This window comes from Rattus norvegicus, chromosome 1 (genome assembly GCF_021556685.1).
Source record: "Rattus norvegicus strain SHRSP/BbbUtx chromosome 1, alternate assembly SHRSP_T2T, whole genome shotgun sequence".
Lineage (NCBI taxonomy): Eukaryota > Metazoa > Chordata > Mammalia > Rodentia > Muridae > Rattus > Rattus norvegicus.
In genome coordinates, this window is record NC_141534.1 from 21,419,528 (window position 1) to 21,438,377 (window position 18,850).

Genomic DNA, 18,850 nt, shown 5'->3' on the forward strand with positions numbered 1-18,850 from the left:
AAATCTTTCCAGTCATACCTCCGAATTTGCAGTCATAGATCTGTCATACCAGTGTGTGATTCTCACTTAAGTGGGTTCACAGAATGTCATCTCTAGCTCGGATACTCCAAGATTCCCCATCTGGTTTTTGTTTCCTGATGTTTGTTCTGCAGGAAACAGAGCAAGGGCAGGTTTAAGAAGTCAATGGCTAGTCTATGACCATTACTCACTTGGGAGTCCAGTCAGTTTTCCTAAGAAATCGTCTGGTAGGCTTTGGAATAAACATTGACAGACTTTGGACCATTCGGCTCTTAATAAGAGTCAATAAACGTCTCTGAATTGTACTCATGAAAGTGACAGTGGGCAGCATGACAGACCTGCTTTTAGAGCCGGATACACACCAGGTACTTTGTGAAATCAAGCACAGGCATTCACCAGGCAGTTGGACGCTTTCTGGATGTGTCAGGATGACTTATCTGTAGTTCTGGAGATCCGGGCACACTTACACTCACTTTCTGCAGGCCATCCCTATCTGAAAAGCCTAGGTGTGGACAGATGCAAGGATGCAAGTTCTTGCCTTAACCCTGCCTCTGCCTCTGGTCTCTCTCTGTGGGCTCTCCCTGTATGGGTTTGCTTTTGCCCTGGTCTCTGAGCTCCTCCTGGCCCTGCAGAAGTCAAATTCCGGTGCAGCCAGGAGCTTGTGCTTTCCTTTGTCGTCTGAGACAACTGCAGAGTGAAGTCTGTGCTTCTAGACACAGTGCTTCTAATTTTGGGTTTAGGGGAAGTTCTCTACAATACGTTTTGGGTTCTATTTCTTAAAATTTCACCTTCCCAAAGGAAAAGGAAAATAGTATGCTGTGTCTGAAGGAATCGTCTAACCCAGGAGTGCAGAACCCATGCGTTCACACCCTGCTTCCTCTCCACACGAACCCCAGCTGACTCCCAGTCTGGCACATTCCTTCCATATCATTCTTTCTCCTATCTCTGGCTTCATTATGACTTCATCTCTACCCCACCCCCCATTTACATACCCCATGCACACATACATTCCTGTGGTAGTCCAGGCTGTTGATAATGCTTGCCTAATTAGACTTACCAGTTAGGGGTGGCTGTTAAAAATGTGACAGAGGGGGTTGGGGATTTAGCTCAGTGGTAGAGCGCTTGCCTAGCAAGCGCAAGGCCCTGGGTTCGGTCCCCAGCTCTGAAAAAAAGAAAAGAAAAAAAAAATGTGACAGAGATTTCATTGCCCAGTATATCTCAAGGAAAGTATAAATCAGCACTGACTGGACATATTAGTTGTATTGGTAATGTGTAAAAGAAAAAAATCCACAAAAGACATTTGAAAGGGCCCAGGGTCGTTTTGCTCCAGTCACTGGATTGTACAGTAACACCCAAAGACGCAGGTGTGGTTCCTTGTTGGGTTCCCGGATCCTTAGTAGCCTTGTTAGCCTGCTTCAAGTCACGTGCTCTTTGAGTGTCTTGCTAGGGGCAAAGCACAAGAGTGCTCACGTCCATGACCCAGCCTCCTAATTGTGGCACAGAGGGTCATGGCCCTAAACTCATGGCTCTGGACTGCCCTTCCAGAGGGTGGCATAAATTAGAGAGAATCCAAAGGGATGTGGATGAAAACTTATATTTGTGGGTGTCATTCTCAAAACACAGGTCAGTTGGAAAGTCCATCTTCTGCAGTCCTACAGAGATCCAGCAAGGATAGATTCAGCGGGCCAAGTGGTAAGAGTCAAGCAGGACCCGTGTGTTCCTGCTAGCCTGTCCTGTTTTGGCCCTTTGGTGGTGGTGCTGGTGGAAGGGACTCTGATTCCATTGATTCGTTAGTGCTGTCATTTTAATCTGTTAATAGTAAGCAGAATGATTCTCTTATCACCCAATTATAAAGGGCCCAAGTTCATGCTGAAAATTAACTGTGTGTACCTGGAACTCTTGGTAATAGGTGAATGCTGAAATGTAGCAGAACTCACTGGTTTGGGCATCAGGTAACAAATGGAAGCAGCAAAGCCATTTTTATTTGAATCCCAGTGCTTGAACATCCCCGCTCCACAAATTTTATATTTCTAAATTTTGAACTAAAGTAAGTAGAATATTGAAAATTAGTCGACGATCCTTAGAAAATGAGATTTTTTATATTCTATATAGAAATGCCCCTGACAGCAATAATGAATGCTAAAGTTATTCGTCAGTGCAGATCTTTCTGGATTTTTTTTAGACTTTTTCCCCCATTGGATTACTGAGATTTTAGTAGTCTGAAAGGAATGTCCTTGAATAAAAGTGTCAAGGCAAAAAGGTGTTCCGAGCGCCATGTGATACCTCACTGAGGAAACCTCGGTGACAGTTTGGCAAGTAGACACTTGTCTAGCTAATTCCTCCACATTCCCACTGTACACTTTCTTGTTCGGACGCACTCTGTGTGAAAAGAGCAGTGAGTGGCCCCGGAAGGTATGCACTACCTCGTGAGGCAGGCGGTCTCTTTCACCCAAAGTGTGTGCGAATAGGTGGCAAGCCACGCCTTCCTAGGGACATTACGGCGGCACTGGGGCAGCCAGCCAAGACGTATGTTGACAGCTCAGTTACTGGCATTCTGTGATGTTGCTCTTCTGTTTCCTACTTTACACACACGGGCTTCGTGGTTGTGTTTTACGCATGTGCTCCATCTCCTCACGTGGATGTCCAGTCCTAACATTAAGAACAAACTGTAGATTCCTGCAGTTTGCACCAGGCTCTGCACATGGCTTCTCAACCCGAGCTGTGCTGTGAGTGTTTGCCAGTGAAGAGGGTGGCACTGGTTTTCCTGTTAGGCTATGAGTGTGGCAGGGTTTGCCGTGACTGAGGCTAAGGACTACTGTGGTGGGGGTGTGTCTACAGAGATTGCTTAATGTTTAAGAGCACATATTGTTCTTTATTTTACTTTTATTGAAAATAGATTTTTTTCCTCCACTCTGTTATTGTGGTTTCCCCTCCCCCAGCTCCTTTCACTTACTCTTCACTTTCCCTCTCATCTGGATCCAGACTCTTCCCATCCCTCAGTCAAAACCAAACTGGCATTTAAGGAACAATAATAAAGTGAAACAAGACAAAAACAAACATTTCAGAATAGGACAAAGCAAACAGAAAAAGCATAAGGAACACAGATGTAGAGAGACACTCGTTCACACACATGGGAATCCTATAAAAGCACAAAACTGGGAGATTATATATATATATTCACAAGAGGACTTGTGAGGTTCAAAAGGAAATGCCCAGACATAGCACTACAAGACAAAGGGCTGAAGATGCCATGGAGTTCATTTTGTGATGCCCATCTACATCTGTATGGGGTCTACCCTAAGCATGGCTTGTTTCCCCAATGAGACTCTCTTGGCGAAAACCAATTTTTAATTTGCAAGTGGTTATCAGTTGGAGATAGTTTTGGGGGACAGTTGGGGCCATATGTCCACTTCTCCTCTCAGCTTTAAAACTGGTGCGGGCCCGGAACATGCTGGATTGGTCTCTGTGAGTTCATATACAGGCACATATTGTTCTTACTGAAGACCCCAGTTTGGTTCCTTGTCTTGACATTGGATGGCTTCTAACTGCCTGTAACTTCAGCTCCTGGGAAATAGAATAACTCTAACCTCTGAAGGCACTGAACTCATGTACACATAACCACCATCTTATATACAGTTCAAAATAAATCTATAAATAGCAAAAATAAAAACACAATACCCCTTAGACCCCCAATACACATAAATAATAAGATAATAGTTCTTTAACCAACCAACCAACCAATCAAAAACTCCTATGGGGCTGGAGAGATGGCTCGGTGATTAAAAGCACTTGCTTTTTTGGGGGGAGGGGGGAAGGGGATCAGAGTTTAAATCCTAGAACCCAAGCTCCAATGACTCCAGTGCCCTCTTCTGGCCTCTATAGGCACAAACACATGTGGCATACAAGGACACAGACACAAAAATATAAAAATTTTTCTAAAAGGTATTATGATCTCACCTCCACCCCCATTGCCTCTTAGTGCCAAAAGGCTGGGGGCTACAAGAATCAAACAAAGACGACTTTTTAGAATCTCTCCTCCAAGCTGGTCATGGTGACGCACAGCTTTGAACCCAGCACTCGGAGGCAGAGACAGGCTGATCCCCGAGTCCCAGGTCAGCCTGGTCTACACAGGGAAATCCTGACCTGAAAACCAAAATCAAACAAATACAAACAAGCAAACAAACAAAATTTCTCTTTCTTCTCTGCTGCCTTCTCTTTCCCTTCCCTACCTCCACTTTGGCTTAACTTTTTGGATGCTACCATCTGCCAGGTACTGTGCCAGGGTTATTTTCAAAGTGTTCATGGAGATCAATTATTAGATATATGCTCCCGGCTGCCCTGTTTCCGAGGGGAAGTTGTTGGCAGCTGGAGAAGTGGGGAATTTCTCAGTTATAGTCCTCTGGGGTATTGGGTCTGAAGCTGGCAGAAAGCCTGGTTCCCAGGCTGTTCAGTATCCATTACCCCTTCTGAGCAGAGAAAGCAGCACACTGTGTAATTCTAGGCTGCATTGTGCATGAGATCTCTTTAGGCAATGTAGTGGTGTCCTCAGTCATGTTATACAATGTAAACCATTTAGCCATAGTCAATACTGATTAGATTTTCCCATTGCTAAGTGATGTACACCCCAGAGGTTTGTTTCTGAAATGGAAACATTAGAACAAATGCTAACAGTTACTGTTCATGTTTCACCTCCCTGACTCTGCTGGTTCACGGGCTGTGGTGGCTACTGTGTTTCCTTTCAGTGTTGTTTTTTAGGACTTTTGAACATTGAACATCGAGGGAAATGCTGGATAATTTTTGTGGCAATACCTGGGTTGTAGGATTATATCCAGTCCTTGGGGCAGCCACCAGCTTCTGTGAGCCACATACTATATCCTCTTTTCCTGGGCACTTGACAAAACAAGAGTCAGGTTTCTGATGTAGTAGAGGAATTTTAATTCAAGAGATCACACCCAAAGACCTTCTAGGCCTATGTGATCTGGCCAGAATGCAGACACACCTGGGATGAGAGCATGATGTGGCTGGAATACAGACATGCCCTTACTATGCACCTTTAATCCCTAACAGTGAAGGTAAGGTTAGCTTGTGGAAGGAAGCAGCCATGTTCGAAAGTGACAGCTAATTGAGGGGCAGACAAAATAATGAATCAGAGAAAGATTTGACAAAATGAGTCAGAGTTAGGATATGCCCAACTCTCATAGGAAAGAGAGGTTATTTAAGAGCAGAGAGAGGAAAGGAGGGAGGGAGAAAAAGGGAGGGAGGAAGAGGAAGGGAGGATGCAGTTTGCAGAAAGAACAAGCTAGATATAGGTGAAGGCAGAACAAACCAGAGAATGAGAAGGAGCCAGAAGATTAGAACAGATTGCCAAAATTAGGTCAAACAGAGTGTTTCAATCAGAACCGAGAGAAGCCAGATTGAACCAATCAGCTTGGAAGATTAGATTGTGCAGATGCACGAAGCTTCCAGGCCCAGGTCTAGGGATAGTTAGAACATAGAAGGAAATGCTCTGAGTATTTCTGAGTAGTGTATTTGCGAACTCGAATATGGCTGTCATCTCATTCCATCATCTGAAGAAATAAAAGCAAAATTCGCATGACCTATCCTGTTCTCCAGCAGTGTGCTGTGACCTAATAGCCTCAGAAGAATTTCAGGTGTTAGTTTAAATCTTGTAAAATCCTTTGAAGATATGTGAGAAACCATTTCCCGTAGACCTGTTTAATATTGTCCATTTTACCCATAGTAAAGAGACTCAAAAAAGCTTCCTAGGGCTCAGTGGCATGTCCCAGACTGTGAAGGCATGTGGAGACATAGTGACCCAGTTTGTAATTTTGGTTTTGGTATTACTGTTCATTTTTTACACTTCACACTCCACTCTTAAATAATAATATCTTCCTGTCATGAAAATTAAATTTTAATCAAGATTTAGCTAATATTTATAATGTGCCTGCCTGCTAGTCCCTTTTCTTTAATATACTTGGTAAATATTATTTCTCTACAATAAATAAAGACTATGCTAATTGCAACTCAGTTTGGCACAGTGGTGGTTTTATTTTTATCTTATCACAGAGGAGAAATTAGGACTTAGAATTTCAGCTCAACAGAGTGTCCTTTTTTTTTGGTGAATTCTCTACCTGTATTCTTGAGGTCCCGTCTATCACAATATCTTGCTTCCTGCCCTGGGAGAAATGTGTGATCCACACATTGTCAACTTAGTCTTCTTAAGGTCTACCAGATGGCCATTCTACAAATGAAGCCAGCACAGATAACAGAAGAGCCAGGGGAGGGAGAAAGGCTTCCCCATCACTCCAGGCATGTCTGAGAACTTCTCCAGTCCATAAAGCCCTTTCTTTGTTTAACTCTAGTTGGGTTAAACTTTTATCACGTGCAGCCATAGACTTTGAACATTATTCTACGGGACTTTCCGTGTATCAATAATAGGTATGGATCTGTCCTGCCAAACTGACTTTAAAATATAGCTGAGATTATACATTAACACATTCTCGTTGTCACAGAGAACTTATACTTAATGAGTTTATTATGTGCCAAACTCCAGTGTATATTCTGGTAGAAATACACTAGCCCCATTGAAAAGTGACAGCTCACTGACTTCTTTGAAACCTTCATGCTGTGTTTGGTTGCCGTGAGATCTGGCCTTTCCTGAAAGATGCTCAGAGGAAAGTTTTGTTTTACTTCTGTTAACACTGCTGAGCTTTCCCCATCCAGAAAGCTCTAGCCAGGTGTTCAGAGAATACAGGAAGGAGTAATGCATAGCTGTTATTGTTGGAGGTTTCTTTTTAAATTTATGTGAGTTCAAAGCAAAAGCCTGTTGGATTCTGAGGTTTATCATCCTCTCAGTAGGACAAGCCAACCCGAAGGGTCTTTCTAGTGGGTGATATCGCACCCATGATGCCACGCACTTCCATGGTGCCACTAACTTCCCATGATGCAATGCCCTTCCCATGATGCAACACCTTCCCATGATGCCTTACTCTTCTCATTCCTTGAAGGCTGCAGAACCAAGTCAGGAAAGTCCAGTAGGAGAAGGTTAATTGCCACGGAGACAGGCATTTGTGCTAAGCTTCTCTCATAGGTGACATTTACAATTTGATATGAACAAACACAGCTCCTACGATACACATTTTAGGAAATTAAGTGCCCTGTGACGAACATTCATAATGTCAGAGTTTAAAGTTAACAGTTTGGAACTCCTGAAATAAATTTTTCAGTTGGGAGACAGTCATAGACAAAACCTGAAAACAGTAAGTGTAGCTTACACCTAAATGTTGTGTTAAATGGGATGCAAATGCTAATTTTATGGTAAGCCATATAGAAGATATTTGAAACTTATAATTTCTCATTTCCATATACTTTCCTCAATTTACCAATTTAGTTAAGGATATTTATAAACAAAAGATATATGCATAGAAAAAAACAGTAGTACCAGAAAAGAGGTAATGTAAAAGCAAGATGCTTGGGCTAGAAGGAAATAATGTTCTCTATATCCCAAAGAGATGGCGTTCACTGGTGCTACTGGCAAGGGAGGGAGGACTCCAGGGAACAGAACGGTACACGCTTGCCCTTGCTCACCTGCCCCAGAGCCTTCATCCCATGCTAATTGTGGTCAGAACGGTTGGCATTTGCCATGCAAATGGCATCAAACTTTAAGGGAATGTCTAACATATGTCAGAGCAAAAATACAAAAGCCATACTTTCTAAGCATTTTAAATGTACAGCCAAAGTTAGGCATAAAGTCAGCATTTTGGGGCTTTTGAACGATATAATTTATGATTTCACAGCAACTGGCAAATAGATGATTTGTTAATCTGATACTTCATGTCCAACTTTATTGTAGTCAAACCTTACTTACAGTTCTGTTGAACTGGAACATGTCCTAAGGGAGGTCGGGTTGGGGAGAAGACTGCAGACACACCTTAGGAGGCTGAAGGATTCCAAACATGGGCTCCTCCGGTGAGAGAAGGAGAATTGGTTGTCTTGGATTATGTAGGAGGTTATAAAGTGGAAGGGAATGTGTTCTTTATGGTTCTTACGAACAGTGGATGTTTCAGCAAGTTGTTAAATGATGGGCTTTATAGTGAAGTCAGTATTGGTGCTTACTGCCGAGTCTAATGACTTGATTTGATCCTACCATGGTAGAAGGTGAGACCTAATCTCCCTACAAGTTGTCCTCTGACCTCCACATGTGTGCTGTGGCATGTATACACACACACACACACACACACACACACACACACACACAGAAACATACCACAGACATAAATATTAAAACAGTCAAATGATAATGATATATTAAGTCTAGAAACATTCTAATTATGTTTACAGTAAGTTTTCTATTAAATAATAAAAAATAGGCAAATGAACTATTAATGGAGACATCCGAGTGTATTAGTAATGTACAATATGTTCTTTGGTAGATTTCTTTTTTCATCTTTTTATTATTAATTAATTTAATTTATATCTGGATTGTAACTTCCCTTCCCTCCTCTCCTCCCAGCCCCTCCCTGTCTCTCACCTCACTTCCTCCAATCTTCTGTCCTTCCTTCTTTCACTTCACCTCCCCACCATCCTCCTGACTTCCCTTTCTCCTCGGAAAGGGCTCAGAAAAACGGAGGCCTCCCGTGGGAATCAACTCACCTTGTCATATCCTTGCAGTAGGACTAGGTGCATCTCCTAGTGTGGCTGAACAAGGCAGCGCAGGTAGGGGAGAGGGATTAAAAGGCAGGCAGTGGTCAGATACAGCTCCTGCTCTTAGGAGCCTCACATGAAGACCAAGAAGCACAACCGTTGCATATTTGTTGAGGGACGGGGTCCATCCCGTGCTTGCTCTCTCTTTCGTGGTTCAGTCTCTGTGGGCCCCTATGGGCTAGGTTAGTTGATTCTGTAGGTTTTCTCGTGGTGTCCTTAGTCCCCCTGGCTTCTTCAATCCTTCCTCCCCCTCTTCCATAGAACTTTCCAAGCTCTGCCTAATGTTTGGCCGTGAGTCTCCGCATCAATTTCCATCTCAGATGTCAGTTATGCTAGCTGCCTTTCTGGAAATACAGCAGAATTTCACTAATCAGTGTCAGGGCTGGGCTTTCTCTCATGGCGTGGGTCTCAAGTTGGACAAGTCACTGGTCGGCCATTTCTTTGATTTCTTTTCCATCTTTGTCCCTGCACATCTTGCTGGCAGGAGAAATTGTGGGTCTAAGGTTTCGTGGATGGATTGGAGTCCCAGTCCCTCCATTGGAAATCTTTTCCCGTTACAGGAGATGGTTGTTTCAGGTTCCACATCCCCCATTGCTAGGAGTCTTAGCTAGGGTCACCCTCATAGATTCATGGGAGTTTTGATTGTCCTAGGTTTCTAGCTCCTCCCAGAGATGCCCCACCTCATCGGTTCCAGTGTTGTCTCCCTGAATTCTTTCCCTCTGTCTTCTCTGTATGGTAGAAGATTTTAAAGGAAAATTTTCCAAGCTGCTATGTCACTAAAGTTTGAGTAGACCAAAAGTTTTTATAACAATGCGTGCTTTTAAATTAATTATTTTATAGTGACTACTGAGTGGTATTCAAATTAATGCCTTTAGGGTTGGCAAACTTGCTTTAAAACACAGAGTATAAAGACAAGTCTGGGTGATTGTTTAGGCACGGCTTGTCTACCCTATGTTCTATTACAAATGCTGGTTACTGAACTCTCTGAGAACCAGCAGATCCTAGTGATAGCAAGCCGACATGGGCTGCCTGCTGTGTGATTGTCTTTAAAATGGAAGTTGTCTTGAACCTTTAGGTTTACGTTAATGTACTTTTAAAATTGGCATATTAAATCTAAATCAAGAATTCACTGGGACGGAAGTGTATATTCACCCCTGCATAGATACAACCTACTTAACCCCTAATGGAAAATTAGACCTGCAGGCTTCATAGAACCTAGTTATATAAGCACAACCACATGGAGTTCGAGATTAAATTAAAAGGTTATAATAGATTATTTTATGAGAAAGTTTGTTTCTGAAATAATTCAGTTGTAGCTGCTTCAACTTTGTATGTTTTACCTCTGTACCCTTTGTTTCTGTACTGTTGGGATCATCAATAGTTACAAAGTTGTTTGAGGAGAAATACAAAAGTAGCAGATATTGGTTATGGCATAACAAAGAAAACAGGGGAATACATTGGGTATTTTAACAGAAAATTTAATGTAGGAAATTAGTGAAATAGACTTTGGACTAATAATGAGTGTAAAGTCAAGACTAAACATACAGTAACTTTCAGGCTTGGGTACCTTATGGAAAGAAGGGTCCTATGTGACTGAGATATTTGAAGAGGGTTGCTGTCTCCGGGGGTTGGGGGGTGGGGGCTCTGGGACTTGGGAAAGCCACCAATGAAGCTGAAATTGGCCTACAAGGTTGGGAAATCAGTCACCTCTGCTCACACCTCTAAGGGAATGACAGAGGAGTAAGAAGAACTAAAAACTGGAACTAAATGCTTTTGGAACCTGGAGTAATGTGGAGCAGTAGAGAGGACTGCAGAGCAGTAAGGAGCATTCGGGAGCACCATGAAGAAGTAGGGAGCACTGTGGAGCAGCAAGGAGCAGTGAGAAACCATGAGGGGTAGTGAGGAGCAGTGAATAGCAGTAGGAAGCACTATGGAGCAGTAGGGAGCACTGTGGAGCAGCAAGGAACAGTGAGAAACCATGAGGGGCAGTGAGGAGCAGTAGGGAGCAGTGAACAGCAGTAGGGAGCAGCAAGAAGCAGTGGGGAGCACTGAGGACCAGTGAGGAGCACTGAAGACCAGTGAGGGACAGTGTGGAGCATTGAGGAGCAGTGGGGAACAATGAGGAGCAGTGAGGGACAGTGTGGAGCAGAGGCAGGTGGTTGGGACAGCAGGGATGGGGACAGTGAGCAAATTGCAGAGGGCAAGTTCTGTGACCTCGGTGCAGTTTTCATTTAATCTCTAGCTCTCCTCCTGGGGGAACCTCACAGGTGCATCTGGCCAAGGGATACATTTGTGAGCCTCAACCTTTGTGTCACCAATCACTTTATCTGTCTGTCTGTCTGTCTATCTATCTATCTATCTATCTATCTATCTATCTATCTATCTATCTATCTATCTATCTATCTTTACATTCCAGATTTTATTCCCCTCCTAGTCCACCCTCCGACTGTTCCACATCCCATATCTCCTCCTGTCCCATCTCCACGAGGATGTCACCACCCACCCACTGACCCCACCAGACCTCTAAACTCCATGGGGCCTCCAGTCTCTTGAGGGTCAGGTGCATCTTCTCTGACCGTACCAGCCTGGGAGTCCTCTGCTGTATATGTGTCAGGGGCCTCATCCCAGCTGGTGGATGCTGCCTGGTTAGTGATCCAGTGTCTGAGAGATCTCAGGGGTCCAGGTTTATTAAGACTGTCCTACAGGGTCACCCTCCTCTTCAGCTTCCTCCAGCTTTTCCCTAATTCAACCACAGGGGTCAACAGCTTCTGTTCATTGTTTGGGTGCACATATCTGCATCTGACTCTTTCAGCTGCTTGTTGGGTCTTTTGGAGGGCAGTCATGATAGGTCCCTTTTTGTGAGCACCCCATATTCTCAGTAATGGTGTCAGGTCTTGGGGCCTCCCCTTGAGCTGGAACCTACTTTGGTCTGTCACTGGACTTCTTTTCCTCAGGCTCTTCTCCATTTTCATTCCTGCAGTTCTTTCAGACAGGAAGAATTATGGGTCAGAGTTTTGACTGAGAGAGCAACCTCATCCCTCACTTGATGCCCTGTCTTTCTGCTGGAGCTGTGTTCTCCCTACTGTAGGGACTTTCATTTAGGGTCCCCCCCCTTTTAGTCCTGAGGATGTCTCACCTCCCAGGTCTCTGGTCCATTCTAGAGCATCCTCCAATCTTAATGAGGAGGGGCAGGGTTGGGGCGGAAACACCACATCTTAACAACAGAGCCACACGTGTTGGCTATGTTTTAATCTATGTTTTTCATTGCTCCAAGATAGACATTTAATTTATGCTAATTCGTAGTTCTTATTTCTTTGGAGACAAAAGTACTAATCATATTAAACAATGATGTGAGTTTTTTTAAACTAAAATCCATACTCTGAATAAAAACATTTGAAAGTCTATAAAATGTGACTACTTTGAAATAGGCATGGTATATGGAAATTCAAATTAGTCAATGTTTCTAATGAAAAGGCTAATTTACATACATTTAACAGACTTCGGATGCACAGATTATTACTTCTTTTTTGGTTAATAGGCTGAGTTCTGGGTTTAGTTCCAGCGCTGGTGTATGTGTGTGTGTGTGTGTGTTGCTTATATCCCCTCATTCCCTCCCTCTTGCCCCATTCCTCCCTCTCTGTCCATCTTCTCTGGTCCTCTTTCTTCCCCTTCATGAAAGAGAACAAATTGCTTAAAAGCTAATTTGCCGTCCATTTGTAAATATTATTTTTAAATGCCTTATGTACATGTTACCGTCTTGTTTATGCTGTTTGTTGGGAATGGTGGACAGTCCTTAAACTAGTCCTGTGATTTTTGTATTGAGGATACCGCTGCCAGTCCCTGCTGTGGGGACCAGCTAGTGGGCACTAGGCCTGCAGCCAGTGCAGATTAGCACTGAGAACGACAGACTGCCTATTGTCAGGGCTAAAGAGAACCAAAGACCCTGGTAGGGACCTAAGGCAGCACTTGCTAAAATAGCTGGAAAGTCTGAGGAATTCTGGGAGGTGCCTGGGAACCAGTCAGAGTCAAAACAGAAGAGACAGAAATAAGGCTGCAATGGGAGCCGATATATGGAGACAGAGTCTTCAAGAAAATGGAGGATGTATGAGAAGACGCATTGGCTCATGAGTGCAAACATGGCAGGCTTCCTGAACTTTGTCCGCCCTCTACTTCTCCACCCCTAAGTTCAGTCATATGCACACACGTGTCCATTTGTGTGCTCATGTGTATGCGTGTGTGTGTGTGTGTGTGTGTGTGTGTGTGTGTGTGTGTGTGTGTGTGTCTATGGCTGCTTATTTTTTTCTTTTTGAGTCAGGGTTCCTGCCTTGGGTCTCATTCAGTTTGGCAAGATTGAATGGCCACCCAGCCCCAGGAGTCTGTCTGTCTGTCTCTCCAGTGCCGAGATCATGTGTGCAGCTGCCTTGGCATGTTGTGTGGGTTCTGGGTGTTGAACTCAGCTCCATGTGCTTGTATGGCAACCCAGCCCTCACCTTCTCAGCTTTTGCTTGGTGTTGGGGGCATGGCTCCCAGCAGTGTCTCTGTCCTCACCCTCACTGGCCTCACTGTGTTATGGGGTGAGACTCCCTTCAGCTCTGAGAAACAAAGAGTCCTCTCTCATTTCCACATAGGAAATCAGGAACTACACCTGAATGGCCAGTGTGCATTGCTGTTCTCTCCCGGAGAGCTATTGAGCTGGGCTGCTAGGCCCCACAGGGTAATGTAGGTGAAGATTTTAACAGCTCTGTAGGAGCCCTGTAGAAAGCCAGGACACACAGGTTGAAGTGGAGTGAGTCTAATAACCTTGTTTGCTTAGGGAAAGGGTGGGAGGAAGGCATGGAGGGGATTGGGAGGGATATGGCCCCAAGCCCTGTGCAGCTGTGGAGCAAGCCTGATCCAGAAGGCTCTCTGAGTTCCTGACATGGACAATCACCACACTTCTGAGCTTGAGGCTATGGGGAGTCCCATGGCTCTATAATCCACCCCTCTATGACCTGAGCTCTTCTCTGGTCTTTACTTGTTTATTAAAATTTCTTTTTACTCATCCTGATTTTTTTTTTTTTTTTTTACTTCTAGCTTCTAACTCCACCACTATGTTTTTATGCTAATGACTATATCGGGTCCTTTGGGGATTTAACAAAAAGGGAATGGCTGGCTGGCAGGAAGCCTTGTGATGGAAGGTGTGTAATGATGGCCAAGAAGATGAGAGAAAGCTCATAAATGACTGTGGCATTTATCACGAATGCATGACACCTGTCCTGTAGTAGGCATGCTCTTGGAGGAGTTGCATGCAAACCAAACCTGATGTGATTATTTTTACAGCGCTGCACGTTTGAGCGTAGTGCATGGAGGAGCTAAAAACCATCTGTACAGTGCTATTCCTGGTGCGGTCTGTTTATACGTCTGCTGGACACCTTTTGCAAGATTCATTAATTCACAGTAGTTCTCCTCTAAACCAAAATGGGACATCCCTTGATTGTAAAGGAGTGAATGTAGTTTAAGCTACCCAGAACAGTACAGAGCATTGCGAGAAGCAGCTGTATTCACTACTGGGCTACCTGTCCGTGCGATATGAACATCTTGTTTGCGATTATTTCCACACCTTTTAAGACAACTTTTAAAGAAGTGTTAGGAAATAGCGGTGGCACTGGTTAAGACTCTGGGCTGCTCTTGTGCAGGACCCAAGTTCAGTTTTTAGCGCTCAGGTTGGAGAGGCGGCAACGGTACATCTGTCCCCTCCCGTGGATCCAAAGCTCTCTCCTGGGCTCTGCTGACCGGCTCAACACTCATACCCCACCCATCACACATGCACACAGTTAAAAGTAAAAATTGTTTTAAAAGACAGAAAGAAGTGAAAGTGCTTACTGTTCGGTCGCTTTGTTTTATCTTAATTTTCACAATAGACTTGCGTGGTAGAACGGCTGTTACCTGTCCTTTGTAACTAAAAGAGAGTGAGACAGACAGAGGAAGGCTGATGGCTTCCAGAGGGACACAGATATATGACATTCTGACCCTGTCACTTGAAAAGGACCTTAACATATTTTATGATTGTAAGTCTCATTCATCGTAGAATGAGAAGGATTATGGGAAGTATAATTGTATAAAGTCAGAGATAGAGGTTAGCGTTATAGTACAGTGTCAAAAGTGTGATGGGCTGGGAGCCGATCTGTATTTGAGTTACAGCTTTGGAGGTTTTAGAAAATGTAGAGTTAAGTAACCCGGTTTCCAGATCTCTCGTTTGACATATGTAGACATTGGATTGAGCTTTGCTCTCCCATGTCTGGGACGAAGTCCACATACTAGGTACTTTATGTGAGGCAGGCTTATTGTTATTAAGAGAGTTCGTGAACACACTTACCAGGAGTGGGTGGTTGGTGAGCAGGAGAAGTAGGAAGCCATGTGTAGGGCAGGGTCCTTGAGGATGTCATGGTGGCCTTGACCACTCACCCTCGGTGCTTCAGGGAAGTGGTCAAGCAGCTGCAGCGAGCCAGACTCTGTCTCATTCCATAAGGAGGAGCAGCGAGCTGAGTTCGCCATCTCTGGTCTCCTTCTGTGCATGTTTCACGCACCCCACTCCCTGTAGGAACCAAGCTCATGGCCCACACAGGAAGCCCTGCACAGTGGTGACTGGCCCTTGCCCGCCTGGTGCCTTCTGTGTTGGTGTCTTACTGATATTTGGATTGACTGTAGCAGTCCTTCTCTACATGGAAGTCAGTAGTCCAGAAGCAAACGCCCGCTGAGGGACCAGATGCATGTCCATTTATGCACCACCTGTAAATGTAATGTAAATGTACATGCTAGTTTGATTTTCTGCGGGAGGTTCCTAATAGACGTTGCTTTCTTCAATCATTTTCCCCTAAAGCTAAGCACATAAAGAGGTCACCAGGCTTCAGTCTCTCCTCAGGGTGTCGTTACTCTGTTTCCTTCCTCATTTTCACTGTATACGCCCACGGATGGTGTTTGTCTTGACTTTGGCTGGTTGGCCATCTTGTTCCCTCTCCCCCTTCAGTGCTCTGTGTTCACGGTCACCCACCATTACTGCTTGTTCCGTGCCCAGTGGACTCTGTCCATGGTTCGCCAGGGCTCACAAGCAAGCATAGTGACCGAAATCTTGTTTGCCCTGGTCTTCATGTTCAAAGTTTGAAAGGTGTTTACTGGTCATCAAAGCAAAGCAGTGACACTTAACCTATGTGATGTTTAAACCTGAGAAACCAGAGACATTTGCCATCTGAAACACACTCCGCTCACTCGTTCGGAAGAGTTTTGTTTAGTTGGCTAACGGTTAATATTGAATAATTAAAAATACTTCACTTTTTCTTTCAATAGATGTTTTCAGGCTAGGGGTGTAGCTCAATTGGTAGAATAATTACTTAGAATGCATGAAGCTCTGGGTTTTGATATCTGGTGTTGTGTAGGCCGAACATGCTTGACACATGCATGTAGTCCCAGTAATCCTGAGGTTCGGGGAAGCATGACCCGTTCAAGCTTGTCTTTAGATAAATAGGGAGTTTGAGGAAGCTAATGTGCTAGAGACTTTGCTTAAAAACAGAAACATGTACTCACATGTGTGTGCACGTACACACATGCGAAGAGTTTGTGACAGTCTCACCGACTCTATACTGATATTTTGGTGCCCCCCCCCCGCAGAGATGTCTGCTTATTTACAACAGAATTAAGACATCACTTAGTCAGTAGCAAATGTAGTGTTTTCTTATTAATTAATAGGTCTGTGAGAACCACACCTACACACGTAGCAATGTTCTAAGAATTGAGTGATACCCCAGCAGTTGGAATAAACCACCATTTGTTGTAGATTAGCCTTTAAAATTTGTGTATATCTTAGAACATGGAAGTTTAGTTTGATCCTGCACCTTCCTCAGCGTGGCCCAAGAGCTTCCAACGGTGGTTCTTTTTCTTACCTCATTAGTTACCACACACTGGATCAAGACTGCCATTAGCCACACAGGTCACAGCAGCAGTATGTCAGGTCATGTTACGTCATGCCAAGCTATTGTACCTTGTCCACCTGGGAAACACTGACTCAATGTACAAGATCTGACTTGAGCACCCGGCTTTGGGTAATTTGCCCTAGACTTGACCATTTAGTTATTCATTTATTTATTCTCTCTCATATAATATATCCCAACCATAGCCTCCCTTTCCCCTACCCTCCACTCCTTCCAGTTCCCTCTCACCTAGAACCACTTCTTCTCTGTCTCTCTTCAAAAAGGACCAGGCCTCCCAGGGATATCCTATATCTCTATACCTCTCTCTATATGTATATATGTGTGTATATATCTATATATGTATATATTATGTATGATATATATATATATATATAAATACACACACACATATATAATGTTAAGCCTCTTCATATCAAGCCTGGGTGAAGCAACACAATAGGAGGAAAAGGATCCCAAGAGCAGGCAAAGGAATTGGAGAGCCCTCAGTGATAGGAGTCCCACAAACATGCCATGCTAGACAACCACAGCATGTATGTAGAGGACATAGCCCAGACCCATGCAGGCTCTGTGAACCCCTCTGAGCCCTGCTTAATTGATTGTGTGATCTGTGTTCTCCTGGTGTCTCTGATCCCTCTGGCTTCTACAATTCTTCCTCCTACCTCTTCTGAAGGGTTCCCTGAGCTCTGCTAAATGTTTTGGTGTGGGTCTCTGCATTTGCTCCCATCAGCTACCAGAGGAAGGCTCTCGATGATGATTGGGCTAGGGTACTGGGCCTGGAATTTGAGATATCTATATAGCAAAGGATGACCTTGAACTTTTGACCCCATGTTTCTGCCTCTTGATTGCTAAGATTAGAGGTATGTCCCAGGATTTCCAGTTTACGAACCCAAGACTTTGTATATACTAGGCAAGCACCCTACCAACTGAGTCACACCCCAGGCTTGTCTACAGTCTTTTAAATTTTATATTAACTTATTTAACATAAACAAGGAGTTTTGTCTATATGTATGTCTATGTCCCATGTGTATGCTTGCTGTCCGCAAAGGCCAGAAGTGAATGTCAAATGCCATGGGATTGGGCTTACACAGGGTTGTGAGGCCATGTGGGTGGTGGGAATTGAACCTTGGACTTCTGGAAGAGCAGTCAGTGTTCTAACCTGCTGACCCACCCTTCTAGCCTGCCAGTCTTTATATGTGTTTCCACTCCACAGTCCTCTTCCCTTCAGAGTATTATGACATTGTATTGTTTATTGTCATGCATTTCTATTGAGTTGCAGGTTTTCTGAAGGTAGGGCCATGTCGAGTTCGTTTCTGTATTCTATCTTCGTGATGCAGGTACTTACCACAGACAGAGGGTGCTTAGATGATGTTTGTGGAAGGAAAGGTGGAAATAGGAAAGTGAGAGGAGAGAGAGGAAGAGAGAAGATAGGGAAGGAAAGATGAGAGACAAGAGAAGGAAGGGATGGAAAGACAAAGGAGGAAAGGAGGAATCTTGTGACAGTCAGTGAGTTACTCAGACTGAGTTTTCAGTGGAGAGGGAGGTCCCGTGAGTGAAAGCAGAGTTTTCGGCTTCTCCAGTCAGTCATCCAGTCAGTCATCCAGTCAGTCATCCAGTCAGTCATCCAGTCAGTCATCCAGTCAGTCATCCAGTCAGTCATCCAATCAGTCATCCAGTCAGTCATCCAGTCAGTCATCCAGTCACTAGTAATTTTCATGTTTACCTTCTTGGCTCCAGATTGAGAGTTCTCAGGATACCTGCCTGGGCGGGGTAGGCAAAGCTTCTAGTCTTAAGTGGGAGAACTCCGATTCCCATCTCTGAGGCTGTAGAAACCAACACATTGTTTTGTAAACCCCTGGTGCCATTGTTTGTATTTTAACACTCACCTCACCTCACTGTGTAAACCAGGTTGGTTAATGTTTCTGACCCTGTTTTATAATCCTGGACTCCCTCTAAATGAGTTGAGGAAACTGTCCATGTTATCGCCATGGTTACCTGTGGAAATGTTCTCAGCCTGTCATTCCTCCTGACCTGGGCGTGTCTGTATTGCTTATAAAGAGCCAAAGTGGCAGCCATAGCTTATGCGTTAAGTTATTTAATGCTTGGTTGGAACAGGCACTCGCTGACCTACCTTGTTGAGTACAGCATTTACAATGGGAGAGTCCCTC

The 18,850-nt window shown here is 44.1% G+C and overlaps 1 protein-coding gene and 1 long non-coding RNA gene across 9 annotated transcripts in view; one reads left to right on the top strand and one right to left on the bottom strand.

Moving 5' to 3' along the window:
* Positions 1-18,850, top strand: part of Akap7 (A-kinase anchoring protein 7) — a 130,057-nt gene that overhangs the window by 101,215 nt on the left and 9,992 nt on the right.
* Positions 10,190-18,501, bottom strand: LOC148006873 (uncharacterized). The gene is made up of 3 exons (XR_015644755.1): positions 18,406-18,501; positions 15,077-15,489; positions 10,190-11,703 (listed from the first exon to the last, which is right to left on the bottom strand). It is a non-coding gene; the product is annotated as an uncharacterized LOC148006873 (long non-coding RNA).